We start from the raw sequence: 13889 nt of genomic DNA, 5'->3' as shown, positions 1-13889 counted from the left end.
AACCTCTCTGGCCAGTAAGTAACAGATTTAAAGGTGGCAATTTTGCAACAGAAAAGCTTCAAAAACAGACTCCAACGAGAAACTGCTGAACTTGAATTAATATGCAAACAAGATACAGTCAATTTAGGCTTAAATAGAGACTGGGAATGGCTGAGCCATTACACACATTAAATCTATTTCCCCATGTTAATTATCCTCACACCTTCTTGTCAAACTCTCTTAAATGGGTCATCCTGATTATCACCACAAAAGTTTTTTTTCTCTTGCTGACAATAGCTCATCTTATTTAATTATCCTCTTAGAGTTGGTTGGGCAACTCCTACCTTTTCATGTTCTCTGTATGTGTATATATATTTCCTCACTATATGTTCTATTCTATGCATCCAATGAAGTGGGCTGTAGCCCATGAAAGCTTATGCTCAACTAAATTTGTTAGTCTCTAAGGTGCCACAAGTAAGCCTGTTCTTTTTGTGGATACAGACTAACATGGCTGCTACCTTGAAACATGCCGATTTAGTGACTTTTTGGAAATTTGAATTGAAACCGAAACATTAATACACACTTTAAAAGCATATACAGTGAAGGATAAAATACTTGTATCTGAAAGTATAGTAGATTTGAAAAGTATGAACGTAGACTAGCTTCCTTATACAGCTGTTGTTCTTTTATGACAATGTCAGTGCATTCATTTCGGTGATGTTGCCCAGCCTAATAATTTCAAAGGATGATTTGTAAGCAAAGTCTATATGAGCTTTCCCTGACAGATAGTGATGAGCTGGGGGCTGGGGGAAAAGGCTTCAGGACCAGACTGAATTTACATTCACACCTAATCTACCTAGGTATCCAGCAAACAGAGCTGTGTTTCCCAAGTGATAGATTTTGGCTGCAGTTGGAATACCAATCACTTGAATGCGGGGGGCGGGGTGGGGATGAAATGTTCTTATTGTGCTGATTGAGGGCATCAAAAGAGAGGGTGGGGACCTGTCCCTCTCCACTGTTTAAAGACAGAGCTGATTAGGCTCCATAGATAGCCTTTTGTTCTGTTAAGTGACCACTGCAGCTGAAATCACTGATAATCAGGTCTAAGTGCTTAGTCCTGCTGTGGGGACAGTGTTTTTGTGCAAAAGATAGGCCAGACTGCACTAGCACTGAGGTTCCCCTACAGAGAGCACAGATGAAATCACTGAGAGCTGGGTGGAACCTCAAGAGACCAACTCGCAGAGGTCACAGTGGCAGGTGGCAACAGAAGGTCACTGCGCAGGGCCATTGGCAACAGAGTGGTGGAGTGAACGGTGGCACCACGGACAGCCGTGGCCAGAGAGAACAGTGAGCAACTGGAGGAACGAGCAAGGTGCCTTCTTGCCCCCCACCTGGGAGGTGTACTCACATGAAAGCACCTCTGAACTCTGAGTCTCCATTGACCAAGGAGAACACTGCTGAGTGGGGTGCGGTGAAGGGAAAAGTGAGGGGCACGTTAAATAAACGTTTGTTGAACTATATTTTAGTGACTTTGCTCCAGAATGCTAGATTTGTAACTGGGAATGGAAACTTATATAAATATGTTTCCTAGTAGGCCAAGATTTTTAAAATGCATTATTTGCTAAGGTTATTATCACACATCGGTTCTATCTTGAGAGGTCATTATGTTGGGGAGTTTCTATACTAAACATTTTTACTATTATAATTAATTTTTACATAAGAATGGTCATCTTGGGCCAAACCAATGGTCCATATAGCCCAGTATCTTGTCTTCCGATAGTGGTCAAGGCCAGGTGCTTCAGAGGGAATGAACAGAACAGGGAATTATCAAATGAGCCATCCCCTGGTGCCCATTCCCAGCTTCTGGCAAACAGACTAGGGACACTCAGAGCATGGTGTTGCATCCTTCCCCATCCTGGCTAATAGCCACTGATGGACCTGTTTTCCAGGAATGTATCTAGTTCTTTTTTTTAATCCTGTTATAGTTTTGGTCTTCACAGCATCCCCTGGCAAAGAGTTCCATGAGTTGGCTTTATGCTGTGTGAAGAAGTATTTCTTTTTGTTTTTTTAAAAACTGCTGCCTATTAATTTCATTGGGTGACTGCTAGTTCTTGTGTTATTTGAAGGATTAAATAACATTTCCTTATTCACTTTCTTCACACCAGTCAAGATTTTATAGACCTCTATCATATCCCCCCTTAGTCGTCTCTTTTCTAAGCTGAAAATTCCCAGTCATTTTAATTTCTCCTCCTGTTTCATACCCCTAATCATTTTAGTTGCCCATCTCTGTACCTTTTCCATTTCCAATATATCTCTTTTGGGGGAGTGACCAGATCTGCACACATTATTCAAGGTATACACGTACCATGGATTTATATAGAGGCAATATGATATTTTCTGTCTTATTATCTATCCCTTTCTTAATGATTCCCAACATTCTGTTCACGTTTTTGACTGTCACTGAACATTGAATGGAGGTTTTCAGAGAACTATCCACAGTGATGCCAAGATTTCTTTCTTGAGTGTTAACAGCTAATTCAGACCCCTTCGTTTTGTATGTATAGTTGAGATTGTTTTCCAATGTGCATTACTTTGCATTTATCAACAGTTGAATTTCATCTGCCATTTTGTTGCCCAGTCACCCAGTTTTGTGAGATCCCTTTGTAACTCTTTGCAATCTGCCTGAGACTTAACTATCTTGAATAATTTTGTATCATCTGCAAATTTTACCACTTCACTGTTTACCCATTTTTCCAGATCATTTATGAGTATGTTGAACAGTAATGAACAGACTTCCCTCTTATCCCATGATGGCTTACTTTTCATGTCAATTTAAATTAAATACATTTTTTAAAAAAAAATTACATGTTTTTAGAAATCTAGACCTGTTATGTGTTTTGGTGTAACTTGCTTTATCCTTATGTTAAATTTGGATCATCCTAACAAAACATTTACTGTATTCATATCTCTTTTACATATCTCATCGGCCCTGACACACACACGCCCATAAATTTGAGCACCTCATCTAATTTCAATTCCTGTGGAAACTACTGCTGCTTCCCTTCCCCACCTAACCCGATACCCTACTGACTCAACCCAGTCTGCTTCCCTTCCGCTCCCCAGCCAAACCCAATCCTCACAGTGACTGAACCCGTTCTGTTCCCCTTGCACTCCCCAGCCAAACCCAAACCCCCACTGACCCGAACCCAGTCTGCTTCCCTTCCGCACCTAACCCAATCTCCCAGTATGACGGAGTATCTGCCATTCTAATTTTACAAAAACAACAAGGAGTCCAGTGGTACCTTAAAGACTAACAGATTTATTTAGGCATAAGCTTTTATGGGTAAAAAAACCACTTCTTCAGATGCATGGAGTGAAAATTACAGATGCACGCATTGTAATACTGACACATGAAGAGAAAGGAGTTACCTCACAAGTGGAGAACCAGTGCTGACAGGGCCAATTCAATCAGGGTGGATGCAGTCCACTCCCAATAATTGATGAGAGGGTGTCAATTCCAGGAGAGGCAAAGATGCTTCTGTAATGAGCCAGCCACTCCCAGTCCCTATTCAAGCCCAAATTAATGGTGTTATATTTGCAAATGAATTTTAGTTCTGCAGTTTCTCTTTGAAGTCTGTTTCTAAGTTTTCTGAATAGTGACTTTTAAATCTGTTATAGAATGACCAGGGAGATTGAAGTGTTCACCTACTGTCTTTTGTATGTTATGATTCCTGATGTCCAATTAGTGTCAATTTATTCTTTTACATAGGGACTGTCCAGTTTGGCCAATGTACCTAGCAGAGGGGCATTGCTGGCACATGATGGCATATATAACATTAGTAGACGTGCAGGTGAATGAGCCCTTGATGGTGTGACTGTTGTGGTTGGGTCCTCCAATGATGTTCCCAGAGTAGATCTGGGGACAGAGTAGGCAACCAGGTTTGCTACAGGGATTGGTTCCTGGGTTAATGTTCCTGGGTGTGGTGTGTAGTTGCTGGCAGACTCCTTTGTTGTTTTTGTGGATACAGACTAACATGGCTACCCCCTGATACTTGACACCATGCAAGGCTCTAATTTTATAAATTTTATTAATAACAATAATTGGGAATTATAAAGGTAGAATAAAATGTAGTAGATTTTGATATGAAAGAATGAAGGGAGGAAGTGACAGTGTATTGTGTATAAATGTATGTGATTTATTTTAATATCAATGCTATGCTGTGCAAAGTGAAAACAATAACAATGTCAACATTGTCAGAATATTCACTTATTTTCATTAAATGTGTAGTTTAAATAATGAAATTAATAAATTTTCAAGCTGAATGTGTATTAATTATAATGAACAATGTCATATTATGCAGTATTCATTTTTGAAAGTTTATAATAAGCAGTGCTCTGGGGGAAGGGGAGGAGCTGGGGGGGGCGGAAGGTGAAAGTTTTGCCTAGGACGCAAAATAACCTTGCACTGGCCCTGATTAGGCCCCCTTGGGAATCCTCCTCCACTGCCATAGAGCCACCATAGCCATGACTAATGAACAGAGTGCAACTAGGGAAAAGTGAATGTGCATAACTTTATTCACATGAGAAGGCCCATTGAATTCGCATGAATAAAGTAGTATATGTACTTAAGTTTTTGTCAGATTGGGACCTTAATTTTATATTTTCACTAATCACATAAATAATCTCAGAACAGAGATTGGATAAACTAGTGGTGTTTTATTTCATCACTGAGAGATCTGACAAGGCATGGGACTGGATAACAGATTTATCAGTTTTAAGGCCGCAAGGGACCATTATGATTATCTAGCTCAGTGGTTCCCAAACATCGCACCAGGCAACCCACCAGCTGCATTTTCTTTTCTTTTTTTTCTTCTTTTTTTTGGTAATCCATTATTACAAATGTGCACCCTCTGCCTGGGTCCCCAACCCTAATCCTAGCCTGGTGTGGAGGGAAGCCACCAAGGACAGGATCTGGAGAGAAAGCCTGCACCAGCTGCTGTGGGGTGAGCAAGGGGTGGGCTTGCTGTCCAAGCCTGCACCTTCCCCCAGGGCTTCCCCTCCACACCTGTTGGGCTAGGAGAGGTATATGTTTGCCTAAGCCAATTCTGGCTCTGGTCGTGATAGCCAATCTGTAACCTTCCATGACCCACTGGTGCATCAGGACCCACCACATGGGAAACACTGATCTAGTTTGACTCCTGCATAACACAGGCCAAAGAACCTCTTCTATTAAATTCATCAAGCCCGTAACTTCTGTCTGAGCTATGTATAGCATATCATTCAGAAAAAACACCAGTCTTGATTTAAAGATGTGATGGAGAATCTTACCCATGTAGACTGGTAGACTGTGATCAAGTCAATTCTAAACCTTCTCTTGGATAAACTAATCAGGTTGACCTTAAGTGTCTCATAATGTGGTGTGTTTTCCAGACCTTAAAATATTCTTGTAGCTCTTTCCTGAACATATTCCAATTTTCAGCATCCATTTTAAGGTGTAGACTCTGCCAGTTGAGCTATTTAAGCTGTGAACTTCTTACTGTTGCCTGAAGGGCTTGTCCAATTTCATCAAAACTCTAGAATTGTGTTATGATCCCGTTCTCCCTGTGAGCAATGGGAGCAATGGGGATGACTCCTCTGCTTCTCCCCTCTCCCTGCAGCACCAGGGGCAAAAATCACCTTAATAAATATGGGAGTGTTGGCAAGGCCATTTCATTTATTCTCTCTCTCTCTCTCTCTCTCTCTCTCTCTCTCACACACACACACACACACACACACACACACACACACACACACACACACACACACACACAGAATATGGACAATGGGAGGTCAAATATCAAAAAATGGATTAAAATAAATACAAAATAATCCCCCCCCCCCTTAAAAGTCTTTGGCTTGCAGGACAGACACATGATTTTTAAGCCCTGGGGGTTGACAATACTGGACTGGTTTAGAAATCCCTCTGCAAAGTGTCTTATTGGCTTCATCAAGGGTTCCAAGAAGGGTTAAAGTGTAAACCAGAGTCCCCACTAGGAGGGTGGAGCTGTGGAGTGGGAGTGATCAGCAGTGCTCAGGCCACTTCCAAGAAGGGGTTTCAGATAGTCTGTACCCTTGGGTGGAGTTTGGGGGGGAATAGGAAGGCTTTTCCCACCAAAATGTATATGTTGGTGGAGTGCAAGCCAGCAATGCCCCCTGCACAGAGCTAGAGGAGCTCAGTGCCTCTGGCAGGTGGCAAAGAGGAAAGTAGAGCCATCAGGCAATGGGTGGAAGGCCAAGAGAAGAGGCCTGGCCATGAAACGCAGTGGCTTCCAGGGAGACCAGAGTATTCAGAGCTGTTCCCGCTCTGAGCCACCACACCCTGTAATCCATGGCCAAATCTGGCCTTATGGGTTGGCAACATGGGTGACCACATAGGGCACCAAGGTCAAGATGTTAGGAGCAAGGTAGGCCTGGGGCAGTGGGGGCCAGGGACACCAAATACAGGTCCTGTCAGGGTGCCGTTTTTCTAAGATCGCCCCTGTCCATGACTGTTGGGCCCCCAGGAGCAGTGCCCCTGTACCTCCCTCACCCCTCAGGGATCGGGGCTTGTAACATAGCTTCCTACTCAGATTTGAACCTTAGCATTCATAAACTGAGAAGCTAGCATGAACCCTCTTAGCTTTTACCAGCTTAGATCTGATCTCGCTGCCACCAGCCAAGAATTTCCAGTGTCTTGGCTCACTCTGGTCTCCCCAAAACTTTCCCTGGGGGACCCCCAAGACTCAGAGGCTCTAGTCTTACCACAAGGAAATACCATTCCCCCCCCCTCCATCTCTCTCCCACAGAATTTCCTCTCTGGGCTAACCTGAGAGTGACTGATGCAACCTCTTTACATCACAATACAAGAAGTATGTCTCTCTCTCTTCACAAAGAGACAAACCCCAAAGACAGGAAACAGAAAAAGATTCTATCTCTCTCCCCCCGAAGCTTCTTCCACCCTGGACACTAGAGAGCTAAACACAGAGAGCAGCTCCCCCCGCCCCTCCCAGTCTTTCCTTTCTCCACCAATTTCATGGTAGGTGAACTAGAAAAAGAAATCACAGGTCTTAAAAAGCAAAACTTTTAATAAAAAAAGAAAAAAATAGAATAGAATAACAGTTCTCTGTAATCTAGATGGTAAGATACAGGGTTTTCAACTTATAGAAAATGAATAAACAATAGAAAAGGGATAAACAGCCTTATCCAAAAACAATACAATTTAAAGTACTTATAGCCAAATACACATAAAGACTCCACCAGCCAGATACACAGATGCAAATATAGCAAAACAATTTAAAAGACTATACTTTTGCTACCTTGTACTTACAACTGGGAAACAGAAGATAAGAAAGATTGGAAATAGATCCTCTCATAGCTGAGAGAGCACAGAACGACAAAAACCCAAGACCAAGAAAAAACCCCAAATTCCCTCCCTTAAGCTTTGAAAAATCCGGTTTCCTGATTGGTCCTCTTGTCAGGTGTTGGGTCTCTTTGTTAACCCTTTACAGGTGAAAGAAACATTAACCCTTAGCTATCTGTTTAGGACAGCTTGGTGGTGCTGCTCTGTTTCCACCTGAACAACACCATGGGACTGTCACAGGTAATGGCCAGACCCGACCCAAGCGCTTGCCTCTGTCTGACACTGGTGGCCCCCAAGCCCCTCCATCGTTCCCAGACAGGGGGTGTCCACGAGGCACGCCAGGTTGCTGGGTGAGTGGCTGAGGCAGAGGGTGTCATCAGGGCCTGGCTATGGCACCTGCCTGACTGCTTTGCCCTTTTGCTGGCCTTGGTCCATGCTGAGCCTGGGGAGGCCAGTCTATCTGCTTGGTAGCCCCTTGCCTGATTTCCCATTTGATCTGCCTGAGGGGACAATGGCTCATCTGCCTGTGGGAAGGGGCATTATCAAACTCTATACATTGATAGTGGGGGAGCACAATTTAAAGGTTCAGTTGCCCTGTGAACAGCTCGAATCATGGTCCCTTCTTGGATAGACACACACCCACACTTTACACCCAGTCTCACTGCCCTAGAAAGCAGCGACCCCTCCCTGCAGTGCACAGCTGTTGTTCCTGCATCTCCTCACAGCACAGCTGGCGGCACAGCTTGTTCAGGCTCCAAGATTACTTGACAGGCTTGGCTCTTTCAGGGAGGGGCCCAGCGGCACCATGAGACAGAGTGTGGGGTCAGCTCTGAGTCAACAGAAAACCCACACATATTTGCCCAGCCCAGCAAATATAAATGGAGCTGTCCCCCCACGTATAGAAGTCAAATTACACCTATGTCTGTACCCTAAGAGTGACCCTAGAAGCCAAAGAATGAGACAGCACCTGGATCCTATTTAGGGCAAGGGGAGCTTAGCCTGGTAAGTGTCCAGCAGAAGGATCTTGATGGGGCTGTGACACTGACTAAAAGATTTTACCAAAAGTGTCTGCTTTGTGCAGAAAATATTGACTTTATGTGGCACCAAAACCTAAAATATTTTGATTTTCAGCTGAAAACTGAAAAACACGTATTCAAAAAAATAAAAGGCTGCTGTGGTACCTCTTTGGAGTTGTAATTTGGTTGATGAACCAGATGGAAGTCAGTATGGTTCCATAGGATGGAATTTCTGTAGATTTGGTATGTTTGTTTGTTTTCAGTTTTGTTTGTTTTTTAAACACTAGGGAGTTGCACACACAAAGCTTTGTTAAAGGAACATTAAGATTGCAAAGCCAAGCTCACAAAAGTTAGGAAAGGCCCTAATTAAAGTGTCCATGCATCATGATACAATATCTAATTACACAATCACATTTTGTCACAGGACTGCTGCCTCATTCAGTGCACAGGATGGACAATGTTAAATGAATCAACAGCTTTAGTGTTTCTTCAGTAAATATTTACTGCACGTCATTCAAACACAGCTCTGAAGACAGAATTATTAATTTCCTTACGAGCTTTTTTGTAGCACTCATCTCTATAACATCTGAGTGCTTCCCAAATGTTAGTTAATTTACCTTCACAATGCCACAGTGGGCTGACAGGGGGCATGGATTAGCATTCACGTCACACTCCTTGTCAGTATCTGCTCCGGACTGGAGAAGCTAATGATCCAACCAGTGGACCAAATTTAGTGATGAATCTTGGTCAAGTGCCACCTGAGGCACATTGCACATATGCTAAGAAGAAGTGATGTGATCTTATCCCCATTTTACAATGAGGAACGGAAGCACTGGGATATCAATGTTAATAGTATGCACTGATCTGGAGTGCCCAATTTGAAATGCCTATGACCTGACTCTTCAGAGAATCTAGCATTTTATTTCTTTTGGCACACAGCTCTCATTAGCTTCAGTTGCAGTTGCGTGCTCAGCACTTGTGCAAATCAGAGCCCAGGTCTCTCAGTTTGGGCATCCAGAAAATAAGGAACAAACAGCTAGTTTGTATTCACCCACGAAAGCTCATGCTCCAAAACGTCTGTTAGTCTATAAGGTGCCACAGGATTCTCTGCTGCTTAAACAGCTAGTTGTCCACCTGCAAAACGTGTGGGTTAAGCTACCTGCCTAGCATCATATAGGAACTCTGTGGCAGAGGAAGGGATAGAATCCAATTATTCTGGGCAGCTTTCAACTGCTTTAACTATGAGATCATCTTTACGCTTCCTGCCATTCCCTGTTTCATTCGTTACATACCTTCTAACTGCTGAAATGAATGACACAGAGGTTCTACAGACAACAGCCTACTTCACTCCACAACCTGGATTCAGCCCCAGCACTATCCACCATGTGCACTGAATGACACAGGGGTCTTCTGGAAAACATAGTATTAGTATGAGGTAATTAAAGACTGTTTCATAGCCACAAAGGGGCCAAATTAAGGTTTCAGTTTGAGCATTTCCTAGCTTCTGAATGTTTAACTTTGCACCCTGAATGTCCCTTCAATATTGTTTTTTGTATAACAAATGATTTCACCAGTTATACTGTCTACTGTATCTGTACACATCAAAACTTGCAGGTTTTTTGATCTGGTAAAGAACAAAACTGCAATTCAGGGCAGCTCGTTCCATGGAACTTCCATAAAGACTATAGTGTACTTCATGCTAGAACTACAGTCTACAAGCCACTCCCACCTATAGTCTTGTTAAATGAGGCCTGTGAGTTGGACAGAGTACAAGGGGATCTCTCCCACCTCATATTTGCAGCACTGCTGGTAGCTTTACAGGTCCTGGGAGACTACGAAATGCCACTCTTTATTAGTGCAAATAAATGAATTATGTCAGTCTAATGTTAATCCATGCCATTCTGTTGCAATGCCTCTGTTACATGCATTTTTAACCATTCTTTTCTAAATTCTCTACAGTTTGTGGGGTCTCTGCCATTGACTATCACAGAAAGCTGAAAAGGGAACACAACTCCTCTCTTCCCGTTATCTGAAGATGTGAGAAAAGGAATAATGTCTCCAAAATAAAATCAAAATAACTCAGGCCAGGTAAAGGGAAACACTTATTTGCAGAGGTAATTGGGTATTGGGCTAGAGAGAGCATGGATAGTGGCTGAGGAGCTGTCCCTTCTCAAAAGAAGATTGGCTAAAACAAGTGGCATTATGTCTTGCATTAAAGTCCGAGTGTTTTTCAGATGCTTCCATCTATAACAACAGCATTGCTACTAGCTTTGTTGCTCAGCAAAGACTACGCACTTTATTGCCTGAGGCATTTACAGTTGGGCTGGATAAACCACTAATAAAATAATGTCAATACTCTGCACAGATAGATTAGATGCCTAATAATAAATATTAAGCAGTGGAACAGTGCACTTAATTCATGTCTGTTAGTTGATAATTGTTATCTTCCAAAGAATGACCATTGCAGAGTGAAACTTCACTGTAAATATAGTGAAGCTGTTTTTTTATAGGCCCAATCTAGCTCTCATGAAAAGACTCCCATTGATGGGAGTGAATATTGGGTCAAGACCAATAGGTAAGATGAAATTCCATTGAAATGTACCAATTTCACTCCTTTCTAGGCCAAATCCTGGCAGCCTTTTATAAAGATTTTTCTCTAGCTGAGATCCCTGGAAGTTGCCTAATGACTGGAGAATTTGGGTCTAGGCTCTTATCAGCCTGGGTTCCCCAAATTCCTTGGGGGGAACCCCCTCTCTGGCCTCCCCCACTTTCCCTGGGAGGACCTCCAAGACCCAGACCCCTGGGTCTCCCTATCTCAAATGGGAAAACAAGTTCCTCCCCCTTGTCCCCTCGTTATCTGCTCCCCCCCGCTTCCCTCCCTGGGTGAGCCTGGGCGATGCAGTACTTAACTCCTTGAAGGCAAAACAAAGAGGGAAATCACCCTCCCCCTGAGGCGATGCCTTCAAATCTAGTAAAGCTAATATAAAGAGATTTTCTACTCCCCTTTCCTGTAGCCTCACCAGAGAAAACCCAAAAACCTCAACCAGGTTTTAAAAAGAAAACTTTATATAAAAAAGAAAGAAAATACAGAACAATAATACTGCATTAAGAAACTCAATACAGGCTCTTGCTTATAAGAAAATATGAATAAGCCGTCTGATTTAAAAGATAGCCCAATTAAACCAGTCCAGCACAGTACAACACACATGTAAATACAACACAAAGCATCTCACAGCCTATTTGCCTTGTTGCCTTTGTACTCACACTTTGTAGGAGAATGTTAGAAAGAAATAGGATTTAGCAGGAAAGCTGTTTCCTCCATAGCTGGGAGAAACAAAAGACCCAGAGTACACAATTCCCGCCCCTGACTTTTAAAAAATTCAGTTCTCTGATTGGTCCTCTGGTCAGGTGTTTGGTTCCCTTTGTTCACTCTTTACAGGTAAAAGAAAATTAACCCTTACCTATCTACTTATGACAGCATGGACTTAGAATCACAAATGCTCCTTAGATACAGTATACTAAGTGCTTTTGATCATGACGTAGTGGACTATTTTCTCTATTTTTTTTCCTGGCCTCCTTTCTGGACTTTTGACATTCATGTCTCTGGCAATAAACATACCCCTGGAAGGATGGTTTGGGGATTATGATGTGGGACTGGAATACAGGTGATCTGGGTTAAATTTCCTGTATATTCTTGGGCAAATCACTTTAATCTCTGTCTCTGTTCCCCATCTGTAGCACAGAGATGACACTTCCATTCTCCCACCCCGTGTTTGTCTTGCAATTCCTGCCCTGAAGAATTTATCTTCTATCATGTGTACAGATGGGGCTCTGTGATAGGGCACTGTTAGTAGCACCCTGGTCATGGAGGTTGTTGCAGCACTAGGAAGAATGCAGGCTTAATTGAAGCCAATTAATTGATTTCTGCTAGGGATTGCTGACCCTGGGATGGCAATTTCTGGACTAATGGGACAATGGGCTCAGTAAATGAAAGGCTATAAGTGGGAGGAACAGTCCCTTCTAACCCTATGATTCTAAGTTCAGAGGGTGAGTTTGGAGTGAGGAGTGATGGCTGCATGGCAGCTTTCTCTTGTGGTAAGCCTGCCATACACTGTTATACTTTGTAAGGAAATAATAAATAATAAGTGATGAAAGGGTAACAGCCTAGTGTATGTTTGTGATTGTGAGACCACATGAACTGGGCAGGCAGTGTGGCACACCGGGTAGCCACTGAGCTGCCCTGTGATAGGAGCTGCAGTTGTGATATGGGGCCTATGTGCTGCTATAATACAAAACATTACTCCAGCTATGTGACAAAATTCAGATATCATGTAGATAAGACACCCAAGTCACACTGCATCACTCTCCTGTGTAAACTTTTGTAAACTGAAATGTTGTGGGTTTATGTCCAAAAAAAAGGAGGGGGGGGGGCTTTATGTGCAATTGATTTTTAATATAGTGTAAAATCGCACAAAGACAAGTCAAGCATCCATTATCACAGATAAGGCGATGCATTTATCGGCACATACATGGTTATTTGCTGTAGGGAAATATTTCTTATTTGAATATGAATGAGAAAAGAGAATTGACAGGATTGAACGGTCATCTGAGTCAAGTTCAGACTTAGCACTCAGTTGCAGAAAGTGGGGTAGGGAGAAATGTGACTCTTCTCTGCCATTTTTCTACTCCTGATAGTGGGCTGGCCAGGGCCCCAAATAGCCCTTATGATGATTTAATGCATTGTAATCACTATTCTAATTTGGAATGGCTGCAACAACTGTGACACAGGGACCAGGATCAGTGGAGCACCAGTCACTTTTCCTTTCTTTAACGCCACCATGTTCTCTAGGGAGATGTATTCATACGGCTGCCTTGGGCTCAGGCTGTGGAGCTAAAATTTGCTGTATAGACATTCAGGCTCAGGGACTCTTCCCCCCTCATGAGGTCCTAGAGCTTGGTCTCCCGCCCAAGCCTAAAAATCTATACAGCAGTTTTAGAGTCCCGCGAACCTGTGTCAGCTGATTCAGGCCAGACTCGAGTGTTTAATTGCTGTGTAGACGTACCCTATGTGGACGAGGGAGGGAGAAGGTGACATAGGGCCAGATACCTACAAACAGGAGTCCTTGGCTATGCTTTCACAGCAACTGTGTGGCTGCTTTGCAATTGAGTGTTCTTAGCTGGGACCAAGAATGTGACTGACGATGTTAAAGACCTAGTTCAAAGATGGCACATGAGCTGCAATTGGGTAGTATGTAGGTTGGTTAAAAGTATAGTAACAGAGCAAGACTCCATTATAACTACACTGATCAGAAGCATGAAGGTGCTATGCCAAGAACTTCTTGAGTTTGAGCTCAGGCTGAACTGCTGACCTATGTTAGTGAAAGGGATTCTGCTTTGTGGGAGTGGTCTGTGCCTCTGATATGGACCCTAATTTTCTCCTTTCTAGGGAAAGGGTCTAAAAAGCTATCACCAAAATTCCTAGCTTGCTATTTCAAAGGATCATAAAAGCACTAAGA

Source organism: Chelonoidis abingdonii, chromosome 2 (assembly GCF_003597395.2).
Source record: "Chelonoidis abingdonii isolate Lonesome George chromosome 2, CheloAbing_2.0, whole genome shotgun sequence".
NCBI classification, from domain to species: domain Eukaryota; kingdom Metazoa; phylum Chordata; order Testudines; family Testudinidae; genus Chelonoidis; species Chelonoidis abingdonii.
Note: the sequence above shows the minus strand (reverse complement) of the source record.